A 14,098-nucleotide genomic window follows, 5' to 3' on the forward strand; every position below is an offset into this window, starting at 1 on the left:
TAACAACCTCGGCACGTTTCGTGGTGCATGACAAGCCTTCTAAACATCCGCTACTGTGGATTAATTTGTTCCAGCTTCGACTATGCATTCAGTGTTTGCGGCACCATACGCGGAATCGCCTGACACAGACAATGCAAAAAGAAATTTCTCTGGAAAAAGGTGTAGCGATGCTCTCCCGCTAATGCCACCGAGGACGAAATAATTATTGTTTCTGGCCATTCCATGCTGCGCTTTGTTTTGCGCAAGTTTTGCTTCACTATTTTTCGCCCACTGCAATCGCATTCCGTCAAAATACTCAAAGAACCCGAGGCTGGTAAATAACCTGCGTCGCTGTGCGACTGGCTGGAAGGAGAGTGCCGTTTACAAGGAGTCATTCCTTGTTGAACGGCCGTCCGCCGTATGCGCCATAGCGTTTGCCTTTCGGCGCCGTCTTGGCGGGTTTGCCGCTCCTCCCCCCCCCGCTCAACCCGGCCAGCGTTGCTCCCACAACGGCGGCGTAGATAAGCGAAGAGTTGCGTCACCGGACACCTGCGTCGACAGCTGCGGCGCCGCAACGCCGCCGCCAGTGCCTCCTCCTTCTCTCTCTCAGTGTTGCCCTCTCTGTCTCATCAGTATTTCAAATGCGTTGCGTTGGTCGGGGGTCTTGGTCGCTGTGTGTGTTCTAGCGAACAGGCGCATATTCATATGGTGGTCACGCATGACACCGTGTTCGAAGTGACGCTCGGATTAAGGAATATTCATGGAGTGGCGGACACGGACAACGTGGGCCTGTTAACGGTGAGTGCACTGTTTTCGTGAATAGTAATTCTACAGCGCTAGCTGGGCGCCTACAGCAGCTCTGCCGAAGTAGGCTGCCAGCCATTTACAACAGCATGCGTTCGCGGGCCTGTTGCAGATGCCCGATTAAACGTGGGACTTAACGAGTTCACACTGCTATGCGCGAAATTGTGTAAGTGCCTGCATCACTCATACAGTGAGTGATGTGATCACTTAACAAGGGCGGGATTAGTTGCTGATCGCACATTGTCTCTACCCTGCACAAAGTGATTGATATTGTTTTAAGATGTGCTTTGGGCTACATCGTAATAACATTTCTATTAATACTCATATGTGCAACGTGCTTCTGTAGGTGTAAGCGCAAAAAAAGAAAGAAAAAAGCAAAAATTATGTACAAAGGCGCACTGTGCGAAATGGCTTTTTTTTTGCTTAAAGACGGTATAGTTGGAGGTGATGATATGCCGCGATGCTCCCAGCACGTGTGCCTCGGTCTTTTAAGCTATTTAGGACAAGTGCCACCAGCAACAGGGAAAGATCTAGCAGACTTCCAAAGGCGCGTTGTTGTGGCCATCGCCGTGCGTTGTTTTCCCTCGTTTCTGTTTGCTGTTTTCGTGCTTCGCTTTCATCTGCGATAATGTTCGGCGTTATAACAGAATCGAGAAAGTATACGTGACTGTTGGAGCTATGTGCGGTTTCTCTAGCATAAGTCATGGCTGCTGCAACGTAGTCGGCGTCCGCGCGCGTTGGTGTCGTTCGAGCGTTCGAGCGCTCTTACTTGCGTGATTGTGTTTAACTGAGTATTTAGGCACGGGTTACGTTTGTAAATCTCGTAGTCAATAATCGCTAATAGCGTGCCCCTGATTGCCATCAGAGGATGGGCTTGGTTGTCGAAATATGCCAGACGCTTTTTCTGAAAGCAAGCTTTTAATTTTTTTTAAAGAAGTACTTTCATACGTGCAAGGCAGTGCCTATTGCAGGCCCGCAACTCTTTAAAAACTGGACGAGCTATCACATCTTTTATCAAATTACAATGAATTAAGATGATTGAATTATAGACGACGAATTTCTGTGATAGATTAGGTGCACAAAACACATGTTCGCAGCCCTACGTCTAGAAAGCAGGCAAATAGGAAGCACAGCGTCAAATTTGGATTAGATTCCATTGACGGAGCGTCTTGTGAGAGTAGAAAGAACGAGAAAATTGTTCATTTTTGATGCCCTTATAGAGGCAGTCAGAATTGTACTGATTGGTGACTTGTAACAATTCCTCAGATTGTTAGAGGCGTGATTTAAGTAAGTAAATCTTTTACTTTTTTTTTGCAGACCTCTTCGCTAGTGCCACGCCCAAGATCATTTGTTCTCATGTAAAAGAGAAAGCAGAGATGTCTTCACTGTTTGTACATGAAGAGGTAAGTTTCTTATGCGTTTTGAGTAATGCTACATGTTCTAAACGTTGTACTTTAAGAATTGTTTTTCACACTGGCTCACTACCCTAGAAGGAATTTGATTCTTAAGTGAGTTCAGGCTTTCGTAAGTGCCATTTTTGAGCTGTAGTCTTACACTTCACCTCATTTCGGGAATTCGCTGTATGCTGGAAAACTCTTATCTTTATCATACGAAATTATTGGAATGTATGGGTTGTATGCTTCGAGTTCAGTGTAATGTCAATTACACGCCATTTCGAAGGATACACACTACACATTCTTTATATATGGTGCTGCCAGAACAGCACGAAAATTTTTTATGAGAAGTCATATTTGCTCTTATTACAGGATGAGAGGGTGCCGCTGACGTCCTGCGTAGTCTACCCTGGACCCAGCCTAGAGCAAGCCTACTTCCTGAACCTCCACATGGATAACCGAAAAATCTTCCGTGTCAGTAATGACGAAGAAGGAAGGAGTGACAGCACTGATGAGTTGATTTTTTTTTATTTTCAACATTGTCTACGGCCGCAAGGCCTTTAACAACCACCGTGATTGAGCGGCTTTTTCTCGGCGTGAGTTTGGAGTTTATCAAAGAAGTTGTTCAGGCAGTACGACGCTGAAAATTTTAGTGTCACAATGCCTGAACAACTTTTTCTAGTGTGTTCATGGTAGATGAACAAATATTGTTATTTGTGTAAGTTATTTTGCTTAAATATAGCTGGACCATTCCATGCCAAACGTCCCAGCCACTTTGGCGACCATCTGAATTGTATTTGAAGAAAAAAAAATGTGCTGTCTTACTGCGTTGAAAACAGTGAACTGCTAGAATACTTCAGCGAGAAAAAAAGTTTTGTTCATGTGGCTGGCTTATAACTTCCTGGCATAATGCCGTCTGTGTGCTGTTTGTGGAAAACTTGGTTTAAAACTACCGCTTATTTTTTCTAAAGCAGATTCGGTCTACCTGTTAAGTAAATGTGCTTCTGCAAGGTATTTGAAGCTCAATAATAATAGTGCAATTTTTTTGCCACATTCGCTTCCAAGAATAAAGCCAAAATGTGTTATGTTCGCATTTTTTATTGCAATATTGCACTTTGTATGAATATCTGAGCAGTGAATACTTACTCCACAGAAGGTATATTCTGAGGAAAAAATATCTTTATACCTCTCAAGCTGTTGAAATATACGAGAAAATATCACGAATTTCACAAAATCGTGATTTTTGTCCGTATTGAGATGCAATTTGCTCGATGTTGTGGTACAATGAAAACTCATCATTATACCTAAACTGTAAGAAAATGAAATTCTTTCTGTAATAAAAATCTTATCGCAAAAAGGACAGGAAAGAGCGCTGTCAACTGAATTTTATTGAAGGTGCTACGAGCGTTTTTATACTGAGCACAAGACCAGGGCTCATCTGCAACAACACATGTGTGACCATGACAAAATAATTTTAACCGAGAAAAGAATACTCTTTTTCGGAAAAGATAAGTGAAGGTGTACTAATGCATTGATCCTTGGCCTTCCTGATAAAGAGTTCTAAAATCTCTCATTTTTCTGCTTGCTTTTTTTTCAAAAACCGTGTTTTATGAAACCTAGGACTACACTTTCATTCTTTACGGTGTCCGGCCATGAGACTACTATAGCCCTTCTTAACATTTGAAGCATGCTGTCTTGCTTGATCATTGAAGCATTGCCCAGTTTGTCCTATGTTTACTTTTCCACGTGTTAGCGGTATCTCATACACATTAGATTGGCATTCAGTAAACCTATTCTAGTGACGAATGGTGCAAGATTGACTATTCCTGTTGCTGTAAGTACATGCACTTTTGAAAGCTTGCAAGGGGTGGAAAACAACAATGTCATATCTGCTGGCTCTTTTCCTAAAATTGTGAGACACCTTATGTATGTAGTACCATGTGACATGCAAAGGTGATTGGTCATTCACTTTTTCTTTTGGTCCTGTTTCCTTTAACTTTACTTTCTGCAGGAGGGTTTCGCAAACAAGTGTGATGATGCTGTTGGGGTATTGGCTGGTGCTATCAGCCCAGGAGTGCTAAGAATGTTCTGCCTTTTGATAGTGGGCATTCAAAATTAATAGAAAGAGGAATTGATACCACATGTATTCAGGCCACCCTTCAGAAGTCATGTTGGCACAAGGGTGAGGTCAGGCTTAAAAACCAGATTAAAAGACTAAAAGATGCTGGGTATCCCATCAGAATCTTTACACCCGTTTGCGAAACCCTCCTGCAGAAGGTAAAGTTAAAGAAGACAGGACCAACAAAAAACAATGACCAAAACCTTTGCATGTTATACCACATCACGTGTCTCACAACTAGAAAAATAGCCAGCAGATATGATATTAGCGTGTTCTTTTCCACCCCTTGCAAGCTTTCGAAAGTGTGTGTACTAAACAGCAACAGGAATAGTCAATCTTGCCCCATTCGTCACTAGAATAGGTTTACTTAATGCCAATTTAACGTTTGTAGAAATATTTTTTATCAGGTAAACCAATGATCAGTGCATCACTACACGTTCACTTATCCTTTCCGAGAGGGAGTATTCTTTTCGCAGTTAAAGTTATTTTGTAGTGCTCACACGTGTCGTCGCGCATGAACACGGTTCTTGTACTCCGTATAAAAGCGCTCGTAGCACATTCATTAAATTCAGTTGACAGTCTGTGCTCTTTCCTGTCCTTTCTGTCTCTTCCTAAAGTTGTCGCGCTGTGACTAGCACACAACCACGATGAACCAACTCTCCCAAATTAAGCTCTTGTTACGTAACACGTAGACGGAGTTTCGTATGGAAAGAAGGAGCGGTGCTTTTAAAATAAAATTTTTCACATACAACACCTAGACGGCATTCCAGAAAGTTCAGAAGGCAGCCACGTGACCAAATATTTTTCCTCTCCTAAATATTCCAGAAGTTCACTATTTTCAATGCAGCACGAGTTTTTCGAATACATTTGAGATGGTTGCCAAAATGGCTGGGACATTTGGCATAAAGTGACCCAGCTGTGTCATTAGCCATAATTATGCATTACCTCTTTTGTTTTTTGTGTGTCCTGACTCAGTTTTGTGTTTGTTTTTAGCATATTCTGTTTCTGATCATTGTATTGGTTTCTTAAGTATTCGCTAAAGTTATATGTGCGAAAACCCGTATATGATTGCATGTACATCATTTCTCATAACCAATTGTTATACATCCAGGAATACAAAGCTTAAACCACTGTGATTGTATACATTTGAGAACACTATCCATATATATTTTTGTGTGCATCACTTCTTGGGAACGATTGTGTACATGAAGGCGTATATAGTGAAATCATGGTGATTGTACATATTTGAAAGAATCATAAGTATATATTTGCCTGTATTTCATTCCTATTAACCGATTGTGTACACGAAGGAGTATTAAACTGGAAACCACTGGGATTGTAGATACCTGAAAGAATAATAGGGATATATTAGCGTGTATTTCATTTGTAGTCTCTATGTACTTGAAGCAGTATACTAAACTGAAACCAGTCTAATTGTATGTTGCAAAGAATTGTCAATAAAGTGAAACTGAAAAAATATAATAAACATTTGAGGTGTTGCATGTGTAGTGTACGTATACATAAACGTATATCTGGTGAAAAAGTGGTGTGGCAGAAGAAAAGTTTGTTTTATTTGCCTATTAAATAAACGCAATATGCAAGGGCAGCAAGGCTTCATTTTCTGTAACGCACATTATGCATATACACTGAACTATATATAGATCCAGCACAAGTTCATACACGATTGTACGCGTTTATGTTTTTGCCCACACGCAATGAATGGAGCTCGACAGGTGGTGCACCATCGATAAACAGGACCACTTTCTTCAAGTAGTGTTTATTCAGTGCATGCTGATATCTATTGGTGGCAGTAGTCGCCACCCCTGTCATGGGCACTCAACACCCTTGTGCACCCTTCTCGCACCCTCCTCAGAGGGTGCTGAAAAAGTGATGGACATCGAAGGCACCCTTTCTTAAGGGTGTTTTTTTAACACCCTACAGTTTTTTTACATGTACACCCTATTCTAAGGGTGCATGGTAAAGCACCCTTTTTGGAAGGTGCTGAATTAACACCCTTAGGGTGTCGTCCACGGGACAAGCTCATTTACACCCTTCTGGGTGTAAACATTTTTACTGTGTACGGTTATATTGCCGCGTGCGCATCTGGAGCGTCTTCTCTATCGTAGATGCTTCTGAAATGAACTCGGCGACCGTCTTTGGCAGGTTTCTGATCAGCCTGGCGAAGAGTTCCTGCTTTACTCCTCGCATGAGCAGACGGACCTTCTTCTCCGCGGACATGTCGGAGTCAGTGTGGCGGAAAAGTTTAACCATATCTTCCGTGAATAGCGCCACGTTTTCGTTTGGCATCTGCATGCGGGTTTCGAGAAGAGCGGCGGCCTTCTCCTTGCGCGCCACACTTGCGAAAGTAGTCAGGAACCTGGCGCGAAATACGTCCCACGTTGTAACGCTTCGCACTTCATTCTCGAACCAGGTCCGAGCAGCATCTCCTAAGGCGAAATACACATGCTGGAGCTTGTCATCGTCTGCCCAGTCATTGAAGGCGGCGACGCGGTCGAACCTTTCGATCCAGCTTTCCGGGTCTTCCAGCGGCAAACCGCGGAAAGTTGGCGGTTCTTTGTGTTGCTGGAGGAGGAGTAAGGCAAGATGTGCGGGGGCGGTCATGGTTGCAGTAGCTGATGTCGAGATCCGGGTCTCCTGGTTGCTTCAGGAAGGAGCCCGTACTCTGGTTGTAGTCCCCTCTGCCTGCGGCTTGTTCGCTGTTCAGAGTTAGCGTCCGTGTCTTCTTTGCTGCTAGGGCTGGGGTCGCGGCTTGAAGGGGGCGTCCAGAACATTAAAGAAGCAGCACGTTCCAGATCTGTTTTCTCTGTGCCAAAGATTCCGGCACTTTGCACAGTTCTTCCGCTTTCAGCAATGTTCAAGATTTTTCTCGAAGAATTTCACTTGCAGCTTCGGGTCATTCGTGCCAAACCCGACTTGATCCCTGATTTAAGAATTTCACTGATTTTCAAAGTAGCCTTGCGCGGCTTGGTTTTTGAGGTCACGAAATAACGTCTCGAAAGGTTTGCCCTCCGCATGCTTCCATGACCGAAACACTTAGATTTCGTGAACTTCGTAGCTGATTTCAGCACAGTAGGTCTTGAATTTCCCAGTGAGCGTTGCGTAGCCATCCTTGCTTTAGTTTCCTTCGAACTTGAACGCGTTAAACACGTCGAGCGCTTCATCACCGGCAACGCTCAGCAGCAGTAGCGACGCTTCTGTAGCTTCGCTTCGAAGATGCTCCTTTGTTGTAGTCACCTGCAGGAATTGGTGAAACTTCTGTTCGAATCGTCTTCAATTTTCCGAGAGGTTGCCGGTCAGTTGCAAGGTGGGTGGAGTTTTCAGAAGTTCCATCGCTGTCGCTGGTATCCCACTTTGGCACCATGCAACGCGTCGCGCGTCTGGCAAAAGACAGAGGCAACTACATATTGCCGGGAACAAGAAGAATGGCAGGGTTTATTGACATGTATTTATATAGGTGAAGGGGGTGGGGCAGCCTGAGCGATAACCGCGCGGATTATAGTATCGCCATCTTAACATGATAACAATGCCAACACGCTGTCATGGTGATGCCGACAGGGCATGCCCGATACACAGTACGGCGCCTCTCATAATGATATGGTTGGTTTGGTTCGTTAAACCCCAAATATCAATTAATTCCTCTCGAGGTATTACTGTATTATGCAGCGAAGAAACCTGACAGCGAACTTTCTGTAAAACAACAAAAAAGCTGGAAACGACCCTGTGAAAGTCCCCTGATGAAATGTGACTACTGTTGCTTTATCATATAATGAAATCACCAAAGCACGATTCCTTTATTTTATACATTACAGTAAATGTGGCATTGTTTTAGTGCCACCAAAGGTACCACACAAAATCGCCGCCTTCAAGAGATGTACATTGCTTCTTCGTAGACTCCGAGATGAGCTCAGTGGGAGTTGCGATTCAAACAGATATATTGCTAAGCTAACGCTGAGCTTTGTGCCTTCTCAAGTTTCTACATCCAGCTTTGAATTTTTTATTTTAATATAAATAAAGTGTTTGAAGACAATGGGTCTATGCATAAAAATAATTGCCATAGTTTGGAAATAACTTCCTTTGTAGGGGATAGAATATAAGTGCAATGCGGCCTTGTGAGGGTGCTTATATTTATGTCACTTGTCTATATTTATGTCGCTCATTATAGTCACCTCCTTATTGACAACGCGCATTTGCAGGTTCGTAGATGTGAAATCGCCATCACTCTCAAAAACACCTCTAACAAAGCACATGCTCGAAGTATTACGCACCGAGCGAAGTCCCCTTGCAAAATGCGCGCTCGCACTGTTTGTGCTGTTAGCCTGGCTTGTGGTACGTGATCCGTCCGGCCGGTGAGATCGCGCCAAGTTTTCACTTCAATGTGAGAGTGGCCGGCAGTGCTCTGAGTCAGGGGCTGCATCTCGAAAGAACCAACCGGAGGTAGCCCGAGTGCTCGAATGAAACCAACCGAACGCGCAGCCACTTTCACTACGATTCAGACGTTCACAAACGCCAAGCCGAATACGCTATTGATGGCTGCGTGGGCGGCGAGAAAGACTCCGAGGAAGCTGCTGAGGTGGCTTCTTCTGTTGGTTTGGTTTCGGACGCGCATCATCCACGTCTTAATCAACAATATCTGGTAGCGAAATATGAGGCGGGGAGCCGCTTTGCTCCTGAGAGCCCTTAAAAGGGCTACGTACGCAAATGCGCGGTGCTGGTGGTGGCAAGCGCTATAGGCACCACACACTCACCAGAGGGAGCTGCATAGCTCCCTCTGCTCCATGGTTTAAGAGGTATTGTGGGGAATACTGGACACACTAGGCGTGGAAGATGTAATCACTAAACAAGGAAAACTCATTGAACAGGTACTACCAGCATTGATGTACGCAGATGATATTGTTACGCACAATCCAAATGGTGTAAGAATAACTGTTTATTGGGTTAACTTGTGCCCGAAAAGTAAAGGAAAATGTAGCGGCGTTTCTAACAGGCGATCAGCAAAATGAATCAATCTGCGAGAAGCCCTCGAGTGGCGCACCACTTGTTTTTCATCAAAATCCTGTGCTGAGGAGGCACGCGCCGTCACGGCCTTTTCTTGTCTCATCATCGGGCCGCTGGTCTCTTGGGGGGGGGGCACGAACTAGCACGCGTAGTTTGAATACTGCGTCTGCCTTGGGTCATTATCCCTCCTCCAAGAACGCATCGTCCCGATGCGTAAAAGCAGTGTTGCTGAGATGGTCTGAATGCGTGGTTTCCATTAGAGAAATAGGTATTCCTCATGATCGGGTGTGTGTAGTTCGATGTTCATTGCTTGTCATAGTATAGCTTCATTCTGACTACATGCATGATTTCTTTGCTCGCTCGGCATCTTGATGAGCTCACTTGGTCTTCCGGTGACACCTCGTAGTTCAAGGAGCTGACGCGAAGAAGGACTCAATAAGGGCCGAAATAGCGGCGTAGAAGCTTTTCGGGGAGGTCAGGCGTCCGCACGGGAGTCCGAATCCAAACTCGGTCACCTGGTGCGTAGTCGACTCCTCTCCGCCGAAGGTTGTAACGGTTTGCATCCACGCGTTGTTGTTGTTTTATGTGATGTCGCGCCAACTGCCATGCTTCTTCGGCTCGCTGAATGAATTCGCTGATGTCAGGTTTGTGCTCTTTATTGTCGCTTACAGTCAGCATTGCATCTAATGGTGTGGTAACTATTCGACCATAGACTAGCTGGAATGGCATCACTTTAGTAGTCTCCTGCACAGCAGTATTATAAGCGAAAGTGGCATACGGCTGTATCTTGTCCCACGTACGGTGCTCTAAGACAACGCAAATGAACAACATGTCGGTTACAGTTATGTTTTGTCGTTCGGTTAGCCCATTCGTTTGGGGGTGGTAAGCCGTTGTTTTCTTATGACAGGTGTGGGTAAGTTTCATAATGGACTGCGTCAGGTTGGCTGTGAATGCAGTTCCTCGATCCGTGATAACCACTTTTGGGGCACCATGCCGTTGTACAATGTTAGCGACGAAAAATTCTGCGACTTCTATAGCCGTGCCCCTAGTGAGACAGGCTGTCTCGGCATACCGGGTTAAGTAGTCTGTCGCCACTGCTACCCATTGGTTGCCCATTGATGACGTAGGAAATGAACGAAGTCGATCCATTCTTTCTTGTTCAAACGGAGATTCAGGGGGTTCGATTGGTTGGAGAAATCCGGCAGGTTTCAATGGAGGCGTTTTGCGTCTCTGGCAAACTCTACATGTCCTCACATAATGCTGTACATCATCCAGTAAATTTGGCCAGTTTTACTTGGTGCGGATGTGAGCCAATATTCTACTCACTTCGAGGTGTCCTGCTGCTGGGTCGTCGTGGCAGGCTTCCGGGATTTCGAATCGCAAGGCTGAAGGAACGACGAGTAGGAATTTCTCCCAGCTGCGGCTCGAAGTTTTTCTTGTATAAAACGTTGTTTCTCATCAGGTACGAGGACAATCCCCGGACGAAAACTCGAGGAACACGCACAAGTTGCCCTTGCAGGTACTTGATTAAGTTGAAGCAACTCCGCGTCAGATCGTTGATATTCAGTCATGTCTGCGGTGTTGACTGTTCCAAGAAACGGAAAGTCGTCTCCATCTTCCACAGGTGCAGATTCCACTGGTGCGCGTGACAGGCAATGAGCATCGCTGTGCTTGCGACCCGATTTGTATACAACTATTATGTCGTATTCTTGCAACCTGAGGCTCCATCTAGCAAGTCGACCAGAAGGGACCTTAGGCCCGCGAGCCAGCACAGCGAGTGATAGTTGCTCATTGCTCGAAATGATCTGCCATATAAGTACGGTCGGACTTTTTGTATGGCCCATATTACCGCCAGGCGTTCTTTTTCCGACGCCGAATAAGTTATTTCAGCTCTCGAAAGAGTGCGACTAGCATATTCGACCACTCTTTTCTCTCCGTTTTGCAGCTGCACAAGGACGGCGCCTCGTCTCAAGTTGCTTGCGTCCGTGTGAATCTGTTTCGGCTTCTTCGTGGAAATGTGCAAGGACGGGGTGGTTTAGGAGTCGCTGTCGTAGCTCATTGAACGCGTCTTCGTGCTCACTTGTCCAGGTGAAAGGCGTGCCCTCTTTCGTCAGTCGGGTTAGTGGTTCCGCAATCTTCGTAAAATTTTGATGAATCTTCTGTAATAGGCACAAAGTCCTAAGAATCATCTCACAGCCATTTTATCTGTTGGTCTAGGAAACATTTCTACAGCTGCTGTCTTTTCGGGGTCAAGTCGAATGTCTTCAGAGCTAACCACGTGCATGACCGAGAAAAGGCAGTTCATGAAAACCGAAATGGCACTTTTGGGGTTTTATCGTCAGCCCTGATGATAATCGCTTCGAGCGTAGTCTGTTAGTCGTTCCACATGCTGATGCAAGTTGGCCGAAAAGATCACGACGTCATCGAGATAAACAAGGCAGGACTGCCATTTTAACCCGGACAGTACAGTGTCCATCTTCCGCTGAAGTGTGGCGGGTGCGGAACACATGCCAAATGGGAGTACCTTAAACTCGTATAACCCATCTGGGGTGAGGAAAGCAGTTTTCTCGCGATCTCGTTCGTCCACCTCTATCTGCCAGTATCCGCTCTTGATGTCTAGAGAGGAAAAGAATTTCGCGTCTCGTAGTCTGTCAACGGTGTCATCGATCCTTGGAAAGGGATAGACATCCCGCTTTATGACGACGTTCAATTTTGTTTAGTCAATGCAAAAGCGCAAGGTCTGGTCCTTTTTATTTACCAGCTTTACAGGTGAGGCCGATGGGCTGGCCGTTGGTTGAATTACGTCGTACCTAAGCATTTCTTCAACTTGGCTTCTGATGACTTCTCTCTCTTTTGGTGACACTCGGTACGGGTGCTGGCAAATAGGTTTAACAGATTGATCGGTTATGATGCGGTGTTTGGTGATGGATGTTCTTTGCACTTTCGATGACGTGGAAAAACACGAGGCGTACTCTTGTATAACGCTCCCGATTTTTCGTTTCTGATTCAGTAATAGGGCTGCTTCGATGTGGATAGATGCGAGTATAGAATCTATACCGTCAGTGTGTAGTGGTGCAGTCTCGGAAAAGTTCAAATCCATAATCAGAACGTAATCATGAGAGTGGCCCCAACAGTTCCCTTCGCAAGATGTTGCTCCTCATTTCGGAAATTTGTCAGGAAGACACTCGTACACCCATCACGTAGTCGTACAATACCTCTTGCTGCACAGACTCCTTTCTCGAGTAATAGACCAGTATTGCTTTCTGCCATTCCTTCATAGTCGTTGTACACATTGCTTTTTACGGTGACAACAATACTGGATCTTGGAGGTACTGTTACATCATCACCTGCAATCTGGAGGGCATTGAATCGTTTTTCACTCACGAATGTTGCGATGGCGTGTTTTGTCGAGAACGAGACGCACGTTTCCTGCAAGTTTATCACTGCGCCATCGGCCTGCAAAAAGTCCATTCCGATAATGAATCTCTTGAACACTCTGACAGGAAAATGAAGCTGAAGACGTAGATGAAGCCGCGTATTACGACTCTAGAGGTACACATGCCTGCCGGATTGATAAGGTGTCCCATGAAGGTTCGCACTTGTGGTCCTATCCAAGGGGTGAGCACTATTTTCAGCGTTCTGGCAAGTCCCCTGCTCATGACGGAATAGTCTGCGCCTCTGTCTACCAAAGCATTCGTTTCGCAGCCGTCTATAACTACCGACAAATCAGAAGCAACGTTACCGTTTCCGCACGTAGTCTTGTGTCCATCATTGTCACAGGTCCCGTTAATTAGAGAGGTGATCTGCGGGCTAATTCCAAGGGTGAAGTATCGGCCCCCCGAACCGCACCACGAAAGCGTGGACAATTTAAAAATGGTCCTATTCGGCGCGCCAGCGGACGCTGGCTGTGGCCCAAAGAACAATTCAGAGCCGAAAGTTGATAAACAAACAAAATTATATTCTCAATTATGGCAGATCAAATCGATACAAAAAATATGCACACTCGACAATAGTTGAATACGATATGTCACCAATCAAACAACGTACTACACAGTACAATCAGCCACACTCGAAACAACGGACACAAACAACAATACGCACAACAATGCATTCGCATGCATCGAACAACCAAGAAACCTTATGACTAAAGAGTTCGAAAACTTATTCAGTCCAAAGTCCTTGGAACAAAAGTCTGAATGATACTCTTCCGAGAATCACTCACTCAAAGTCCAGCGCTGTTGTCGTTCCGCTGCCCCCGAAGTTTCTCTTCCAGGAAACCTCACGTCTTCAATTGGCCGCTCTCCAAGCACCAAACTTCTTCGCTGGTAACACGTCGGCTTCACACGCGCAGCTGTTGCCACGCGTCTTCGCTCGCTGGCGGTAGACACACACTCCTGCCTGCAGCACGAGTCTCCACCCCTCAGGTGGAAATCCTTCTCCTCCTTTGTCCCTGAAGACAAAAGGCTACGCCCACGCAGTGGAAAGACCCTAGGCACACTTGCGCAAAACTTTCATCTTCTGCCTACACACACGGTGGCGAACTTTCTTCTTCTCCTCCTTTGTCACTGAGGACCAAAGGCATCGCCGACGACACCGCGAAAACACCCTACGCGCACTGGCCTGAACTTCCTTCTTCTCCTGCTCTCCCATCTCTGCTGCTCGGTTAAATACCTTCTGGGCTAGATTCCAGAAAATTCTCATCGTTTCGTCGGCGCGATACGCAGCGAAGGCGAGGAAAAGCGCGAGACGGTTCGAGGGCCGTCCGCGACAGATGACGCAACTCTGC

General features: G+C 45.6%; 1 long non-coding RNA gene across 1 annotated transcript; it reads left to right on the plus strand.

Annotated features, from left to right (window-relative positions):
• The first annotated feature begins 684 nt into the window (after positions 1-684).
• Positions 685-2,954, plus strand: LOC142783739 (uncharacterized). Its single transcript, XR_012888434.1, has 3 exons — positions 685-777; positions 2,101-2,186; positions 2,550-2,954. It is a non-coding gene; the product is annotated as an uncharacterized LOC142783739 (long non-coding RNA).
• Positions 2,955-14,098: the final 11,144 nt, after the last annotated feature.

This window comes from Rhipicephalus microplus, unplaced genomic scaffold (assembly GCF_043290135.1).
Source record: "Rhipicephalus microplus isolate Deutch F79 unplaced genomic scaffold, USDA_Rmic scaffold_12, whole genome shotgun sequence".
Lineage (NCBI taxonomy): Eukaryota > Metazoa > Arthropoda > Arachnida > Ixodida > Ixodidae > Rhipicephalus > Rhipicephalus microplus.